Source organism: Protopterus annectens, chromosome 3.part1 (assembly GCF_019279795.1).
Source record: "Protopterus annectens isolate FY-2018-M chromosome 3.part1, PAN1.0, whole genome shotgun sequence".
Classification (NCBI taxonomy): Eukaryota; Metazoa; Chordata; order Ceratodontiformes; family Protopteridae; genus Protopterus; species Protopterus annectens.
In genome coordinates this window covers 449,128,858-449,147,834 of record NC_056732.1, presented here as the reverse complement: position 1 = coordinate 449,147,834, position 18,977 = coordinate 449,128,858, and the positions used below count along the sequence as shown (strand labels likewise).

The following is an 18,977-nucleotide window of genomic DNA, read 5'->3' as shown; positions in this document are numbered from 1 at the left end:
ATTCTGCTACCTAAAAACAAAATGTTAATGGCAAATTTTAAAAATAGAAAAGAAACAAATTAACCAATTCTACAAAGCAAGACACTTGTCATAAAGAAGGTAGTATGACACAATAAAAAGTACATTAAGTGGACAGACCCACCAAGCCAAAAACTCAAAGCCCTACAACCTACAATGAAGATCAGAGATACCCTAAACTAACATCTAAATGGAGTACTAACTTCAAGGGGAGGCAGACAATGCACTGACAGCTTCTGACTGCTTCACAGATATTTCTAGAAGGTTCCAAATCAAAACGTTGTTACCAACTGCTGCTGAGAACTTTGTCTACCACAGATAATGTACTGAAGCACATAAACTATGGTTGAACGTAAACAGTGTACATAACGGAAAGAGTGCAACTTTTCTACTGCTTTAGCACAGGTTAAAATGCAACAAACTGCTAACAGTAGGGTAAAACCAAGAAGCTCATGTGAGAAACAAGTACATCATCAGTTAAGCACCATTTTCTCAGTATAAAAAATCATATAAAAGCATTGTAGTACATAGATAACAGTGATTACTCTCAAAAACATGAAAAAGACAAACTTTTTATGCAGGCTTCTAAAGTCAGAATGGGCTTTAAACAGTTTTTGTTAAGCACCCTGGGTGTCATGTTGGGGACTGACAACAAACAGTACAGGCTGATAAAAAACTGCAGTAGAAAGGAAAACTGCTTTTATAAACTGTTGGATACTTTGTTCTGCCACATTTACAAATAAAAGTTTGTTAGAATGAAACATCTAACAGCGTTTTAAAGTGCTTTGTTTTTTCAGAAGGACACATTGTTTCTGCCTGCTGTCTGTTTGATAGTGCTAAAGTGTTTTAACAGCTTCAAAGGCATTGAAAGCTGACAAAATACTTAGCACTCAAAAATTTCTTTTCATTTTTTTCCTGTAAATGGTAGTACATGGAACGTATAAAGCCCCATGCACTACAAAGAAAGACTGTGATTCACCAATCACTCCTATCGTGTACTCGAACTTGGATACAAAGATTCACCTCTCTCCTCCTATTCCTCCTATAATGTACTCTAACATGGATACAAAGATTCACCTCTCTCCTCCTATCATGTACTCTCACATGGATACAATGATTCACCTCTCTCCTCCTATCATGTACTCTCACATGGATACAACGATTTACCTCTCTCCTCCTATCATGTGCTCTCACATGGATACAAAGATTCACCTCTCTCCTCCTATCATGTACTCTCACATGGATACAATGATTCACCTCTCTCCTCCTATCATGTACTCTCACATGGATACAACGATTCACCTCTCTCCTCCTATCATGTGCTCTCACATGGATACAAAGATTCACCTCTCTCCTCCTATCATGTACTCTCACATGGATACAAAGATTCACCTCTCTCCTCCTATCATGTACTCTCACATGGATACAGAGATTCACCTCTCTCCTCCTATCATGTACTCTCACATGGATACAATGATTCACCTCTCTCCTCCTATCATGTACTCTCACATGGGTACAAAGATTCACCTCTCTCCTCCTATCATGTACTCTCACATGGATACAATGATTCACCTCTCTCTCACATGGATACAAAGATTCACCTCTCTCCTCCTATCATGTGCTCTCACATGGATACAAAGATTCACCTCTCTCCTCCTATCATGTACTCTCACATGGATACAAAGATTCACCTCTCTCCTCCTATCATGTACTCTCACATGGATACAAATATTGACCTCTCTCTCAATGGATACAAATATTCACCTCTCTCCTCCTATCATGTGCTCTCACATGGATACAAAGATTCACCTCTCTCCTCCTATCATGTACTCTCACATGGATACAAAGATTCACCTCTCTCCTCCTATCATGTACTCTCACGTGGATACAAAGATTCACCTCTCTCCTCCTGTCATGTGCTTTCATGTGGATACAACGATTCACCTCTGTCCTCCTATCATGTGCTCTCACAGGGATACAAAGATTCACCTCTCTCCACCTATCATGTACTCTCACATGGATACAATGATTCACCTCTCTCCTCCTATCATGTACTCTCACATGGATATAAAGATTCACCTCTCTCCTCCTATCATGTACTCTCACATGGATACAAAGATTCACCTCTCTCCTCCTATCATGTACTCTCACATGGATACAATGATTCACCTCTCTCCTCCTATCATGTACTCTCTCATGGATACAACGATTCACCTCTCTCCTCCTATCATGTACTCTCACATGGATACAAAGATTCACCTCTCTCCTCCTATCATGTACTCTCTCATGGATACAACGATTCACCTCTCTCCTCCTATCATGTACTCTCACATGGATACAAAGATTCACCTCTCTCCTCCTATTATGTACTCTCACATGGATACAAAGATTCACCTTTCTCTCACATGGATACAAAGACTCACCTCTCTCCTCCTATCATGTACTCTCACATGGATACAAAGATTCACCTCTCTCCTCCTGTCAGGTGCTCTCACATGGATACAAAGATTCACCTCTCTCCTCCTATCATGTACTCTCACATGGATACAAATATTCACCTCTCTCCTCCTATCATGTACTCTCACATGGATACAAAGATTCACCTCTCTCCTCCTGTCATGTGCACTCACGTGGATAGAAAGATTCACCTCTTTCCTCCTATCATGTGCTCTCACAGGGAAACAAAGATTCACCTCTCTTCTCCTATCATGTACTCTCACATGGATACAAAGATTCACCTCTCTCCTCCTATCATGTACTCTCACATGGATACAAAGATTCACCTCTCTCCTCCTATCATGTACTCACACATGGATACAAAGATTCACCTCTCTCCTCCTATCATGTACTCTCACATGGATACAATGATTCACCTCTCTCCTCCTATCATGTACTCTCACATGGGTACAAAGATTCACCTGTCTCCTCCTATCATGTACTCTCACATGGATACAATGATTCACCTCTCTCCTCCTATCATGTACTCTCACATGGGTACAAAGATTCACCTCTCTCCTCCTATCATGTACTCTCACATGGATATAAAGATTCACCTCTCTCTCACATGGGTACAAAGATTCACCTCTCTCCTCCTATCATGTACTCTCACATGGATATAAAGATTCACCTCTCTCCTCCTATCATGTACTCTCACGTGGATACAAAGATTCACCTCTCTCCTCCTATCATGTACTCTCACATGGATACAAAGTTTCACCTCTCTCCTCCTATCATGTACTCTCACATGGATACAAAGATTCACCTCTCCTCCTATCATGTACTCTCACATGGATACAAAGATTCACCTCTCTCCTCCTATCATGTACTCTCACATGGATACAAAGATTCACCTCTCTCCTCCTATCATGTACTCTCACATGGATACAAATATTCACCTCTCTCCTCCTATCATGTACTCTCACATGGATACAAAGATTCACCTCTCTCCTCCTATCATGTACTCTCACATGGATACAAAGATTCACCTCTCTCCTCCTATCATGTACTCTCACATGGATACAAAGATTCACCTCTCTCCTCCTATCATGTACTCTCACATGGATACAAAGATTCACCTCTCTCCTCCTATCATGTACTCTCACATGGATACAAAGATTCACCTCTCTCCTCTTATCATGTACTCTCACATGGATATAAAGATTCACCTCTCTCCTCCTATCATGTACTCTCACATGGATACAAAGATTCACCTCTCTCCTCCTATCATGTACTCTCACATGGATACAATGATTCACCTCTCTCTCACATGGATACAAAGATTCACCTCTCTCCTCCTATCATGTGCTCTCACATGGATACAAAGATTCACCTCTCTCCTCCTATCATGTACTCTCACATGGATACAAAGATTCACCTCTCTCCTCCTATCATGTACTCTCACATGGATACAAAGATTCACCTCTCTCCTCCTATCATGTACTCTCACATGGATATAAAGATTCACCTCTCTCCTCCTATCATGTACTCTCACATGGATACAAAGATTCACCTCTCTCCTCCTATCATGTACTCTCACATGGATATAAAGATTCACCTCTCTCCTCCTATCATGTACTCTCACATGGATACAAAGATTCACCTCTCTCCTCCTATCATGTACTCTCACATGGATACAAAGATTCACCTCTCTCCTCCTATCATGTACTCTCACATGGATACAAAGATTCACCTCTCCTCCTATCATGTACTCTCACATGGATATAAAGATTCACCTCTCTCCTCCTATCATGTACTCTCACATGGATACAAAGATTCACCTCTCCTCCTATCATGTACTCTCACATGGATACAAAGATTCACCTCTCTCCTCCTATCATGTACTCTCACATGGATATAAAGATTCACCTCTCTCCTCCTATCATGTACTCTCACATGGATACAAAGATTCACCTCTCTCCTCCTATCATGTACTCTCACATGGATACAAAGATTCACCTCTCTCCTCCTATCATGTGCTCTCACATGGATACAAAGATTCACCTCTCTCCTCCTATCATGTACTCTCACATGGATACAAAGATTCACCTCTCTCCTCCTATCATGTACTCACACATGGATACAAAGATTCACCTCTCTCCTCCTATCATATACTCTCACATGGATACAATGATTCACCTCTCTCCTCCTATCATGTACTCTCACATGGGTACAAAGATTCACCTCTCTCCTCCTATCATGTACTCTCACATGGATACAATGATTCACCTCTCTCCTCCTATCATGTACTCTCACATGGGTACAAAGATTCACCTCTTTCCTCCTATCATGTACTCTCACATGGATATAAAGATTCACCTCTCTCTCACATGGGTACAAAGATTCACCTCTCTCCTCCTATCATGTACTCTCACATGGATATAAAGATTCACCTCTCTCCTCCTATCATGTACTCTCACGTGGATACAAAGATTCACCTCTCTCCTCCTATCATGTACTCTCACATGGATACAAAGATTCACCTCTCCTCCTATCATGTACTCTCACATGGATACAAAGATTCACCTCTCTCCTCCTATCATGTACTCTCACATGGATACAAAGATTCACCTCTCTCCTCCTATCATGTACTCTCACATGGATACAAAGATTCACCTCTCTCCTCCTATCATGTACTCTCACATGGATACAAAGATTCATCTCTCCTCCTATCATGTACTCTCACATGGATACAAAGATTCACCTCTCTCCTCCTATCATGTACTCTCACATGGATACAAAGATTCACCTCTCTCCTCCTATCATGTACTCTCACATGGATATAAAGATTCACCTCTCTCCTCCTATCATGTACTCTCACATGGATACAAAGATTCACCTCTCTCCTCCTATCATGTACTCTCACATGGATACAATGATTCACCTCTCTCTCACATGGATACAAAGATTCACCTCTCTATTCCTATCATGTACTCTCACATGGATATAAAGATTCACCTCTCTCCTCCTATCATGTACTCTCACATGGATACAAAGATTCACCTCTCTCCTCCTATCATGTACTCTCACATGGATACAAAGATTCACCTCTCTCCTACTATCATGTACTCTCACATGGGTACAAAGATTCACCTCTCTCCTCCTATCATGTACTCACACATGGATACAAAGATTCACCTCTCTCCTACTATCATGTACTCTCACATGGATACAAAGATTCACCTCTCTCCTCCTATCATGTACTCTCACATGGATACAAAGATTCACCTATCTCCTCCTATCATGTACTCTCACATGGATATAAAGATTCACCTCTGTCCTCCTATCATGTGCTCTCACAGGGATACAAAGATTCACCTCTCTCCTACTATCATGTACTCTCACATGGATACAAAGATTCAACTCTCTCCTCCTATCATGTACTCTCACATGGATATAAAGATTCACCTCTCTCCTCCTATCATGTACTCTCACATGGATACAAAGATTCACCTCTCTCTTCCTATCATGTACTCTCACATGGATACAAAGATTCACCTCTCTCCTCCTATCATGTACTCTCACATGGATATAAAGATTCACCTCTCTCCTCCTATCATGTACTCTCACATGGATACAAAGATTCACCTCTCTCCTCCTATCATGTACTCTCACATGGATACAAAGATTCACCTCTCTCCTCCTATCATGTGCTCTCACATGGATACAATGATTCACCTCTCTCCTCCTATCATGTACTCTCACATGGATACAAAGACTCACCTCTCTCCTCCTATCTTGTACTCTCACATGGATACAACGATTCACCTCTCTCCTCCTATCATGTGCTCTCACATGGATACAACGTTTCACCTCTCTCCTCCTATCATGTACTCTCACATGGATACAAAGATTCACCTCTCTCCTGCTATCATGTACTCTCACATGGATACAACGATTCACCTCTCTCCTCCTATCATGTACTCTAACATGGATACAAAGATTCACCTCTCTCCTCCTATCATGTACTCTCACATGGATACAAAGATTCACCTCTCTCCTCCTATCATGTGCTCTCACATGGATACAATGATTCACCTCTCTCCTCCTATCATGTGCTCTCACAGGGATACAAAGATTCACCTCTCTCCTCCTATCATGTACTCTCACAGGGATACAAAGATTCACCTCTCTCCTCCTATCATGTACTCTCACATGGATACAAAGATTCACCTCTCTCCTCCTATCATGTACTCTCACATGGATACAATGATTCACCTCTCTCCTCCTATCATGTACTCTCACATGGATACAAAGATTCACCTCTCCTCTTATCATGTACTCTCACATGGATACAAAGATTCACCTCTCTCCTCCTATCATGTACTCTCACATGGATACAAAGATTCACCTCTCTCCTCCTATCATGTACTCTCACATGGATACAAAGATTCACCTCTCTCCTCCTATCATGTACTCTCACATGGATACAAAGATTCACCTCTCTCCTCCTATCATGTGCTCTCACATGGATACAATGATTCACCTCTCTCCTCCTATCATGTACTCTCACATGGATACAAAGATTCACCTCTCTCCTCCTATCATGTACTCTCACATGGATACAAAATTCACCTCTCCTCCTATCATGTACTCTCACATGGATACAAAGATTCACCTCTCTCCTCCTATCATGTACTCTCACATGGATACAAAGATTCACCTCTCTCCTCCTATCATGTACTCACACATGGATACAAAGATTCACCTCTCTCCTCCTATCATGTACTCTCACATGGATACAATGATTCACCTCTCTCCTCCTATCATGTACTCTCACATGGGTACAAAGATTCACCTCTCTCCTCCTATCATGTACTCTCACATGGATACAATGATTCACCTCTCTCCTCCTATCATGTACTCTCACATGGGTACAAAGATTCACCTCTCTCCTCCTATCATGTACTCTCACATGGATATAAAGATTCACCTCTCTCTCACATGGGTACAAAGCTTCACCTCTCTCCTCCTATCATGTACTCTCACATGGATACAAAGATTCACCTCTCTCCTCCTATCATGTACTCACACACGGATACAAAGATTCACCTCTCTCCTCCTATCATGTGCTCTCACATGGATACAATGATTCACCTCTCTCCTCCTATCATGTACTCTCACATGGATATAAAGATTCACCTCTCTCCTCCTATCATGTACTCTCACATGGATATAAAGATTCACCTCTCTCCTCCTATCATGTACTCACACACGGATACAAAGATTCACCTCTCTCCTCCTATCATGTGCTCTCACATGGATACAATGATTCACCTCTCTCCTCCTATCATGTACTCTCACATGGATATAAAGATTCACCTCTCTCCTCCTATCATGTACTCACACACGGATACAAAGATTCACCTCTCTCCTCCTATCATGTACTCTCACGTGGATACAAAGATTCACCTCTCTCCTCCTATCATGTACTCTCTCATGGATACAACGATTCACCTCTCTCCTCCTATCATGTACTCTCACATGGATACAATGATTCACCTCTCTCCTCCTATCATGTGCTCTCACATGGATACAAACATTCACCTCTCTCCTCCTATCATGTACTCTCACATGGATACAAAGATTCACCTCTCTCCTCCTATCATGTACGCTCACATGGATATAAAGATTCACCTCTCTCCTCCTATCATGTACTCACACACGGATACAAAGATTCACCTCTCTCCTCCTATCATGTGCTCTCACATGGATACAATGATTCACCTCTCTCCTCCTATCATGTACTCTCACATGGATATAAAGATTCACCTCTCTCCTCCTATCATGTACTCACACACGGATACAAAGATTCACCTCTCTCCTCCTATCATGTACTCACACACGGATACAAAGATTCACCTCTCTCCTCCTATCATGTACTCTCACATGGATACAAAGATTCACCTCTCTCCTCCTATCATGTACTCACACACGGATACAAAGATTCACCTCTCTCCTCCTATCATGTGCTCTCACATGGATACAATGATTCACCTCTCTCCTCCTATCATGTACTCTCACATGGATACAAAGATTCACCTCTCTCCTCCTATCATGTACTCTCACATGGATACAAAGATTCACCTCTCTCCTCCTATCATGTACTCTCACATGGATACAATGATTCACCTCTCTCCTCCTATCATGTACTCTCACATGGATACAATGATTCACCTCTCTCCTCCTATCATGTGCTCTCACATGGATACAAAGATTCACCTCTCTCCTCCTATCATGTACTCTCACATGGATACAAAGATTCACCTCTCTCCTCCTATCATGTACTCTCACATGGATACAATGATTCACCTCTCTCCTCCTATCATGTACTCTCACATGGATACAAAGATTCACCTCTCTCGCATACATCTTGGTTTTGGCATCCATGTCTTGAACACACAATCAAAGATTCAGTCATGATCCTCTATGATATGATGATATTTATAGTATAAACTGCAGCAAATTACCATCCATGGCAGAAAAGCATAGAGCAACATACACAAACAGTAAATCAAACAATATACTTCAGTCTATAAACAAACACTTGATAAAACAAAAATATTTTCTGGTAACCTCTTCACAGCCAAAAAAAAAAAAAATACTTACTCATTACCATCCAATGTAATTGCAGCGATGGCTTAAGTAACATCTGCCTTTTGAGCTGCTCTTCCCCACATCTACAACAGTAAACTCTACATTAGAGTCAAATATGTTGTTAGGGCACTTGGCCCCTAATGACTTCATGGAAAAAATTCAGACTGGCCAGAATCAGTTATTACTATTCTATAGCATGCAGGGCAGGTGTTAACATTTTGGGACACCTAGCAAATGTTAAGTTGGGGTCTTCCTAGGCACTTCTACTCTAAGTATCATCCCTCCTAAGCAACCTTTTGATTCATGCAGCAAAGTTTTGGGTGTAGTACGCACAGACTGACCTGTAGCGACAATGTGCTTACATTACAACAGGCCTGTGTACCACACAATGTTGGCCCAGCTCAAAAAGGGACATTCACAGTTACTGGTGTTTAGTTGCAACAATGAGACATTATAAAAACTCTAGGTCTGAACTTAGGTGAAATGGTGCCCTAGGCACAGCCTACTGTTTCAGCCCCCGCCAATACCCACACCCACTCACATCCTCCAATCCTCTGCTCTTCTGTTTTTTCCCATCTTGGGCTCTCCATACCACGCACATTACTTTTTTCTTCCTTCTCTCACATTTTGCCTTACTCTTCAGCTTTTTCAAGAAGCCATAACTTTCTATGTGTTGTGAAGTGCATTTTAATTTTTTTTCTTTTTATACAAATTTTTCATCCAATGATGGTTTGAACAGAAATTATGATTCAGGAAAAAAAATGTTCAAAGCTGACAAAATAGTAGCTCACAATAAACTAGGAAGCCTATTACTGTAAGAACACACAGGTCCTATGTAGGAATACTACCTCCCTAACCCTCTAAAAATGACAGTCACTGCCTAGGCATCTCTCTGTCATTTAACTGGGATGAAAGCAAAGGCTCAAATGGCCACAGTCATGTATTTCAAGTGACTGCTGGCATCTGACATGCATAAACATAGCATAACTCCTCGCTCCTCACCCCTAAGGCAGCCAGCTGTATATACATGCCTGATGTGTGATTGTGAAGAAAGTGAAAAAAAATGTGATTACAGTACTGCATTCTACTTTGTTGCTCCTAGACAGGACACTGCCCCTGCACAAGCTATAGTAACCATCTTTGTATACCTCCGACGTCTGTGACAAAAGTAAAAGAAACAATGACTACACTGTCTCCAGCCCAAAAACAAGCTATAATGTCTTCCTGTTCACACCTCTAATGTTTGGCAGTGATGAAAACTAAAGTAGTTACAACACAATTCCCAACCCTCCACATCTCCTACAGCAGCTTTCTGTACATACATATCTGGGCAGGGGCTGTTTTTTGAATGGGCACGGTTGAGAGCAGGTACCGTTATCAGCTTTATTGTAACAGGGACTTATCACAGCCCTACTCAGGTTAAAGAGTATAATCAGAAAATAAATACATTTTTTTTCTTCTCATTCTCCCCAACTAGCAAAATCTTTTATGTGATCCCCCCTCCCCACATAGTCAAGTATAAGGGAGCCCCCTGTATTCAATTTATAAGGTCTGGAGTGTGGGGGGCCACCAATCTCCTAGATGATCTGTGTCTGAATGTTCTTTGATATATTTATGCCTTATTTATGAAGTATAATTACTTGTTAGCTATACTTTCAGTGATACCCAGACGAATAACGTATGTATCCTGGTAATATTGGGTATGTGAACAGATGAAAATCAGTGATTGTTTTTACACACACACACACACACACACACACACACACACACACACACACACACACACACACGCGTGCACACACACACACACACACACTCACACACAGTGCTTTTGCATAAACCATAGAAATACTAATTTGTACTTATTTCAGCAAAAAGCAATACATTAACACTGGTACTGCCATATCAGATCAGTGACTGTTGTTTAGCACTCATCAATCAGCAGCAGGGTTAAGTCACTTTTATTTACCTCACTGAGGAGTAATGCATGCTTGTCACTGTCTCTGATTTCACAGACCTTCCCTGATTTTGCTCATAATATTGCTCTGTCCTTCATAAAAATTTTAATTTGCTGATAAATCATTCAGGATTACAGACAGTCACTAAATCAAGACATCAGAGTTTTAAACATTTTATTGTCCAAAAAATGCATGCTGATGCAAAAGATGGTATTCTATTAACATTTTAAATGAATTACAATAATATTTAAAATGTGCTCCTGATTTTGAGCCTTTATTCTACTATTATTTTTGACATTCCGCTGAATTCTTCAGCAAAGAAATTGAGAATTATAGTATCTGGTGTTCTGCCAGTACTTATAAAACTCCCTGAAAGAAGAAAGAAAAAAGAAAAAAAAAACATCTTTGAAGATTGGAAAGTATCAGCGCTTCTTAAAATTCAAGGTCTGCACTGACATTTGCCAGTTTGAGCTGCTGACCTCTGTAGTCCTTACCTTGCTCATTTAGCTTTATCCTAACAGGGTCATAACACAGCTGTGTTCAGGTTAAAGAGTGCAATCAGGAAATTAGCACATTTTTCTACTGATCAGACTCCATCCAGCAGCAGCATTTGTTTTAGTGGAGAGAATGTCTACCAGCAGGGTTTACCTAAGCCAGGGGCACCTTGTAGGTGGTAAAATATTTAATGGAATTATGAAGCCTGTTACTTGATGAAACACAGTTACTATAACCAGAGATATCTTTGAATTTGAAAGGAGATATAAATAAGAGTTATTATCCAACTGCTGTACTAGCTTTTGCTGGTTTGACAAAATATCAAGCTGTGGCTGGGGACCCCAGGAATAGGGTACCCCAAGTGACCACTGGGTTTACTGGTGTCAAAAAACAGCTATGAAAGCATGACAGATATGTCGGACAGTTTTATTAGAGGCACCTGCCTAATCACAGATGATCTGGCTCTCTTTGCATCCAATGGGAAATCGTCTTGCTGGAGAGCCTTCCGACTGTGGTAGAACCAAAAAACTCACATTTGGTGATGACCAGTCATTAAGAGACAAAATGAAGGTTTAGTTTGAAAAAGAACAATGCTGTCACTAGAAACTTGGGACATCCCCTGACCCCCTCCGAGGGAAGCCTGTTACTCACACTCACTCAGACAGTTGGTTGAGCCCTCTATTTGGAGAAGGGGGTTGGGCGACTGTAAGACATAAGAAAAAAAACCCCTCTGCTTCTGCTGCAGAAGTAAAGTAGTAGAACAAACCTATTCATGAAGCGTCTAAGCACACTCATCACAGCTCTAAGAGGCCATTTCCAACTGTCACAAGAACAGTGATACATTCAAAAATAAGACCGTGTGGTGAAATTCCCATATAAACCAACTTCACAGGAAAGAGAAAAAGCTCAGTACTCTTTGTAAGAAAACAAATCTCTCTCTCTCTCTGACTATAAAAGCAAGTTAAAAGCATTAAGCAAGACCCTTATGCACACATTTATAGAGTGCAAAGCCACTTACGAATTTAGAAATACGATCAATATTAAAGACAATCACAAGGCATTATTTAGATATATTAGTAAACTCAGAAGTAAGATCCAGTTCTACTTGGATCTTATATCCAATAGTATATCTCACGCTGACCCAGAAATGATAGCTAATATCCTTGCTGATAAATTTAACTCCAACTTCACACCTGCCACACTACCTATCTCTTCACAATTTCCCACCTGCTATCATCCTTGTTCAAGTGGTTTCTGCTTTGTCCAAAACTAAAAACATGCTTCCAAGTATCACACATCACACAGCCCAGCCTCTCCTGTATAACCACAGGCCATATACCTGACATGAAGAAAAGCCACAGCTGTGCCCTTTCATAAAGGAGGCCCCACAACAGACCTGGCAATCACGGGCCTATCAGTCCCAGTAGCAGTATATGTAAAACTATGGAATGCATTACCGCTGAACTAACTAATGCTCCAACTGGTATCACAGCTGCTAATTAAAATCGGGTCACCTAGTTCATAATCACAGCTTATTCCTCTACACTGACACAGCTGTTGTTCACTGGATTACTTTCTGTTTTTTTTTGACAGCCAGACAGGTAGCTTTTTTATTTATTTAACTGGGTACATGAAATGGTCCTTCTCTGACTTCTTTTCCACCACAATGCTGGCATCAAGGTTAAACACAATATATTTGGTTAATTTATTGTAGCCAATTGATCAAAATACTTTTGGGAGGAAAGTCGAGTTTCTGTCGGGGAAAAAAAAAACACACAGACAATGACCAAACGTGAGACTGAATCCTAGCTTCTGGAAGCATGATGTGGAGACATTGTCACTGTGTAAGCACCCTGCACAGTCCACACTGTGTAAGCACCCTGCACAGTCCACAGAGTCTTGCATCTGTATGTTGCCTTCACTGACATACTCTCTTACACTACAGCCGTGAAAAACATACAGTACATGTTTCAAAGAGAACTAACTAACAAGCTGATCATTCATTATTAGGATGCCCTTTTCATCACCTTGCAGCTCTTACGGCCAGTAATTCTGTGATGATTTATTTCTGAAAAAACACCCCCATTTTAGCATCAGTGGGCCATTACAATATCTTATATTTTGATTGACAATGCAAACTACAGTATTCCTGACATTCTTGTTATGGCGCAGCTAATTGCCTTTCAAAAATAGTAAGTACAAAGACTTTCAGATGATAGCTCTTGCAGTTTCCAGCCCTCAGACATGGACAGGGAAGATCCATAAGCTGAATGTGACCTACCTACACACTAAGGAGTCACCATGTCAGACACTTGCCCTCACACTCTGCCTTCCAACGTCACTCCTAACTCTCCTGCTCCTATTGTGCAGAACTACTCTCTGGAACAACATGAACTCCTCCTGGAGAAGGCCTGCAAAGCAGCTGATTCACAAAAACAACAGAAGAATTCACGCATTATTGGATCCAACGGTCTGCACAGAACAAAATGGAGTGGGGATCTCAAACTCACAGCCCTCAGGCCACAAGAAACCCTCAACCCATCACAATTCTGTGTATGAGAAGCTACAGCATTACATTTCTAGCTGCAGCTGTTATTGTTCTTTATGTTTTGGTTGCAGATAGTTGCCTTTGGCTGAGGGTTTTACTCCTTGCACAGTCTTCATGGTTATTTCAATTTCAGACCTCTGGGGTACAGCATTAAAGAAATAACTGAAAGACAAAATCGTATCTGGATTACCTCCCTAACTATTACCAAAATCTGCCCTCATTCTTGACAACTTTATAACATCCCCAACACGTATATATTCTTCTTTATCTTACAACCTAGTTTCAGAACAACCTCTGTGTCACAGCTGCTAAACCAACTCCCACCTAATTTTCTCTCAAGGAAAATGCAAGGTCATTTCACAAATAAAACTCTTCCTTTTTAATTCCCAGAGTTGCTTTGGGCAGTTGCTTTAGGCAGGCATTCTGTCCATCTCTGTCAGCCCTCCCATTCCATCAGACAAATCTTGCTCCACAAGACTGGCAAACTCAATAATGATTTGTGACAGTTTAAGTGCTTACTATGCAAATAAAATTACATTGAGGTCATTTGGTTTTCAACAAAGAACTGCTCACATGAACTAGAAATATGTGCCCATATGTTTACAGATGATATATACATTCAAGAATTTTGAACAATATGGGAAGAACCCTCATATGAACAGCTTATAAATTTTGGATGGACAGTGAAAAAACAGGGAAACAGATTGGAAAATATACAGCATGTATAACACTAAGTTTATATCTAATTACACAGCATGTATAACACTAAGTTTATATCTAATTACACTCAACAATACTTCATTTTGCAATGCAGATGTTTACAGTGTATACCATTAAATATAAAAAAAAAAAAAATGATAACTTCACTGAAGCCATCAAGAAGAGGTAGAAACTCTTCCCCTTTCGGCTGCTCCTATTAGGGGTTGCCACAGCGGATCATTGTTAAGCGGAGGTAGAAACTGTTTTTGGAAAATGTTACTTGTCACAGAAACACAGAGCTGCATAAAATGCCAACAGCACTGAAGATACTGTGTTGTAGTTTTCTTTATTATATGTAAACCATTTTACTGAACACATTTAAAATTCCCTTACTTCTGCATATAAACAGGCACCACTTTGTATGCCAGGTACTGTAGAAAAAGGATGGAATGAACACCAAATAAGTGCAGAACGAGTGAGTGAGCCTTGCAGTTAAGGGATACTATATATGGCAGTCTTACTAGTAAGAAGCTATACCAGTTCTGTAAATGCACATTACAGCACATGAGACAAAGCTCCTTTTGAAAATGCAACAACAGTGGATAGCCTTATACTTACAGACTTTAATACATTAAGAATATGAGCTGGAGAAAAAAAAAGAGTAGCAAAAAATCACATTGTTTGGAACAGGCAGCTCTGTCATCCTTACAACAAAGTTCCTCGAATTTTGAAAGACTTGCTTAGGTTGTTTTACTGTTGCTTGGGCACTAGGACAGACCCAGACTGGTACAGGAGTCTGTTCACAACCATCCAAAGCATGGTACAGCCTCCTGATACAACATGCTTCCAAAACAGGCATAGCTGAGCTAAGTCCCCACAAGGAGAAAGAATCACTTTACAGTCAGAATGTAGGTACTTAAGATTCTTGGAGCAAATAAGAACCTTTGCATATAATGGCTGAAGACACACTGTGAATATGGAATTACATTCCACAAAAATGTTGTTAAATAGTATACCATATATATATATATATATATATATATATATATATATATATATATATATGATATACCACCGTATCACCATAACACTAGCCTTCCAACTTTACAAATTAGATAAACTAACCAACTTTGCTGCCAGTGACCTCAGACATTGAAACCTAACTGCTTTTATGCCATCCAAGCTATCTTGTTCACCTGCATGTATATTAAATAACCTTGTTATTTACACTAGTCAAATGTTTTCTTTGCAATTCTCAAATGAAAATGTAAACAGAATGTTTTACTTTGTATCTCAAGTCAAAAATATTTACTTTGTATTTCTCTAATGTAAATGTAACTCAAATGACCATTGTACCTATGCTTTAGCAAGTGTTTTACCTTATATGTTGTTAACTGTACTAGTTTGTGGAGCTTTTCTCCCTGGGCCTCCACTGAAAATGGGTTCCTGACCCAGTAGGACTTTCCCGGTCAACAAATGCCAAATTAATAAATAATCTATATGTATATATAAACCTCGAAGATACAATGCAGTATTACTTCACTATGCAGCACAATTTAAAGCATTTTCAGCCTTCCAGTAAGGCAGTACGTCATACTTATGAGGCGAGAAGCAGTTACGAACTTAAATTTCCTAGATAAGGATGCCACCAGGCACAGGTTAAGTGCCATCTTCATCCACCACTCACTCACTTTCTTAGGGCTTCACCTCACCTGTTGATACACCTGTATTTTTGTTAGTTTACAGCACTCACTCAGGCCATATATCTGACAGTAGGTGTACTCTGTGACTTTGATTGTTATACATGTTCACAATTCATGCACAGCACAGTACGTCAACTGAAACACATGCACTGCCGAACAAAATGCCACTTCATGCATTTCCACCATCCTGTTAGGGTTTATGGCAGCCCTAGATAAGGTGAGTAAATAATGTGCTAGGCAAAGAAAAACACTCTTCGTGGAAGTAGGATGATGTGTGCAAATGATACATTGTTAAAATACTGAGGAAATGCTTAACTATAATATCTACCAGGGGAAGGAGTTCTGTAGGACTTTCCTTTTCCTGTATGTCCATGTGAGATCAAACACACAGGCCAGAGCAGAGTCAATTTCTGCATAACTCCCACCCTTGGTAGGTATTATACCATACCAATATAAGTAAAATACTAATAATTTGCATTCATTTTCCACGTCTCATGAAAACTGAGCATGCGCAATCTCTTAATACTTAGTTTATGCATGGCATGGAAAGGAAACTGGTGTCAAAACAAATTCAGAAAGAGAATTTACTTGTTGCAGAGTAACAGGTTAACACAGAATAAACAGAAATTTTAGACAGATTTTTCCTTTCCTGCTGAGGTGGTAATACAACATTATGTTTGTGATTTGTACATTAACATTTCTTGCTTTTCTGCATTACTGCTGTGATCTTTGTAATCTAGTGGCTATGATTTATGTAATGTCAATGTGTTCCAGGCCAGAAAGTTATTTACTATGCCCAGATCAGTTATACTATCTGATGTCTTTATTATTAAAATCAGATCACATAACCCATGAAATGGTGTAATCGCTTAAAAATGGTCCATCAGTAATAAAATTTAGTTCATCATACTTGGATGTCTAGAAAGGACATGTTAATGCCCTGTTGCTAAGTGAAAGGCAGCAGTATGTACTTTATATAAGACAGGTAGCCTTCATTAATAACCCAGGTATTTATTTTCTTTCTAATTTTTGCAGAATACATTTGGATCTTTCTGAAATGATTAGACAGGGTTCCCATTCTCACCATTATTGGTAAGATCATTTGTATCGGAAGTGTATGAATCAGACACCATACTGACCTCTGGTAGGGTAGTCTGGGAAGCCTTTGGATGTACTGCGGGTTCCAAAACTTCACAGGGTACATCTGTGTCTGATTGGGTAGTTATAATATCAGACCTAGGGCTTTTGAACTTCTTCTTTGGGATAGGTAAGATGCTGGGGGTGGAAGTATCTACCGTTAGCTTGGGCAAGGCACAAACTGTTTGGTCTCCATGTTACTGAAAGTTGTCTATGTAAACTTCTATGTATGGAAGAAAACTGCAGTTTTTATAACTGTGCTCTGCACCTAAACATAAAAGGTACTGGAAGTGGAGACCCTTGTAGGGAATCTGCCTACCACGATTGCACTTTCCCCTCCTAGCTGGTATCTGATAGTATTGCAAACACCAAATATTTTAAGAAAAAGCAAGGAAGGTTCTCCAACAGCGCACTTATCTAAACCAGTGAAGGCAAACAAAACCAACAACCATGTGTAAAACAGATTGATGGTTGTGAGATCTGTTTTTGAACCTGTGGCAGCAGGCTTAAGCCATACAATAGGCTCTATGGCAGGTTTTGCCTTTGGTACCCTGGTCAGACATATAAAGGTTCTTTATCAAGATAAATCAACAGTTTAGAATACTGCAGTGATCTAAGGAAGGACATCCTTGAAGAATACAAAGTAAATGACTCGGGCAGTGTGTAAATAAGCAGCCCTGTAGAAACTAACAGTGGGCCATATGAAGACAGAAGACTATTTGAAAGGCTCTCACTATCACATAGTGGCTGATATAGCCAGATGATGAAAGCATTATATTTAGTTCTCAGATTAATGTCACCACTGGTTAATACACACCAGGACTACAGCAGTAATGCTTGGTGCTAGCACACCACCATTTAGAGGTACCAGTGCATCATAAACAGAAAAATGAAAATGCTACAAACTCCTATGCAAAAGATGGCATTAGCTATGGAAGCATCAGCTGACCTGTTTTCTTGATCACAGCTTTCAGCCTCACAACCCTGACAAAATGACCAATTCTTGACAACATGGCTGACCAGCTGACTTCATTCTCCCTATTCTTAGAAAAGACATAGTAAACTGTAATTTTATTTATGAGTGCACAATATGGCTATGCTCTGGAAATGTCTACTGACAAATAAAAATATGAGGTCTAAACACAAGTAAGGAGGGGGACAGTTCTAGTCCACAGACAAGAGTTTACATGTCAAAGATGCATCACTGTGGTGAGCAATGCAGAGAAGTATTTATTCTTACATCTCACTACTGCAGCTGCAGGATCACTAGGACACTTTCAAGTGGCTCACTGGATCCCCTGGATGCAGAACACTATAATGCAATGC

At 40.2% G+C, this 18,977-nt stretch overlaps 1 protein-coding gene and 1 long non-coding RNA gene across 2 annotated transcripts in view; both read right to left on the bottom strand.

Annotated features, from left to right (window-relative positions):
- PRKAG2 (protein kinase AMP-activated non-catalytic subunit gamma 2) overlaps window positions 1–18,977 on the bottom strand; it is a 3,182,689-nt gene that overhangs the window by 2,062,790 nt on the left and 1,100,922 nt on the right.
- On the bottom strand, window positions 5,182–7,541 carry LOC122798164. Its single transcript, XR_006364223.1, has 3 exons — window positions 7,477–7,541; window positions 7,090–7,177; window positions 5,182–5,400 (listed from the first exon to the last, which is right to left on the bottom strand). It is a non-coding gene; the product is annotated as an uncharacterized LOC122798164 (long non-coding RNA).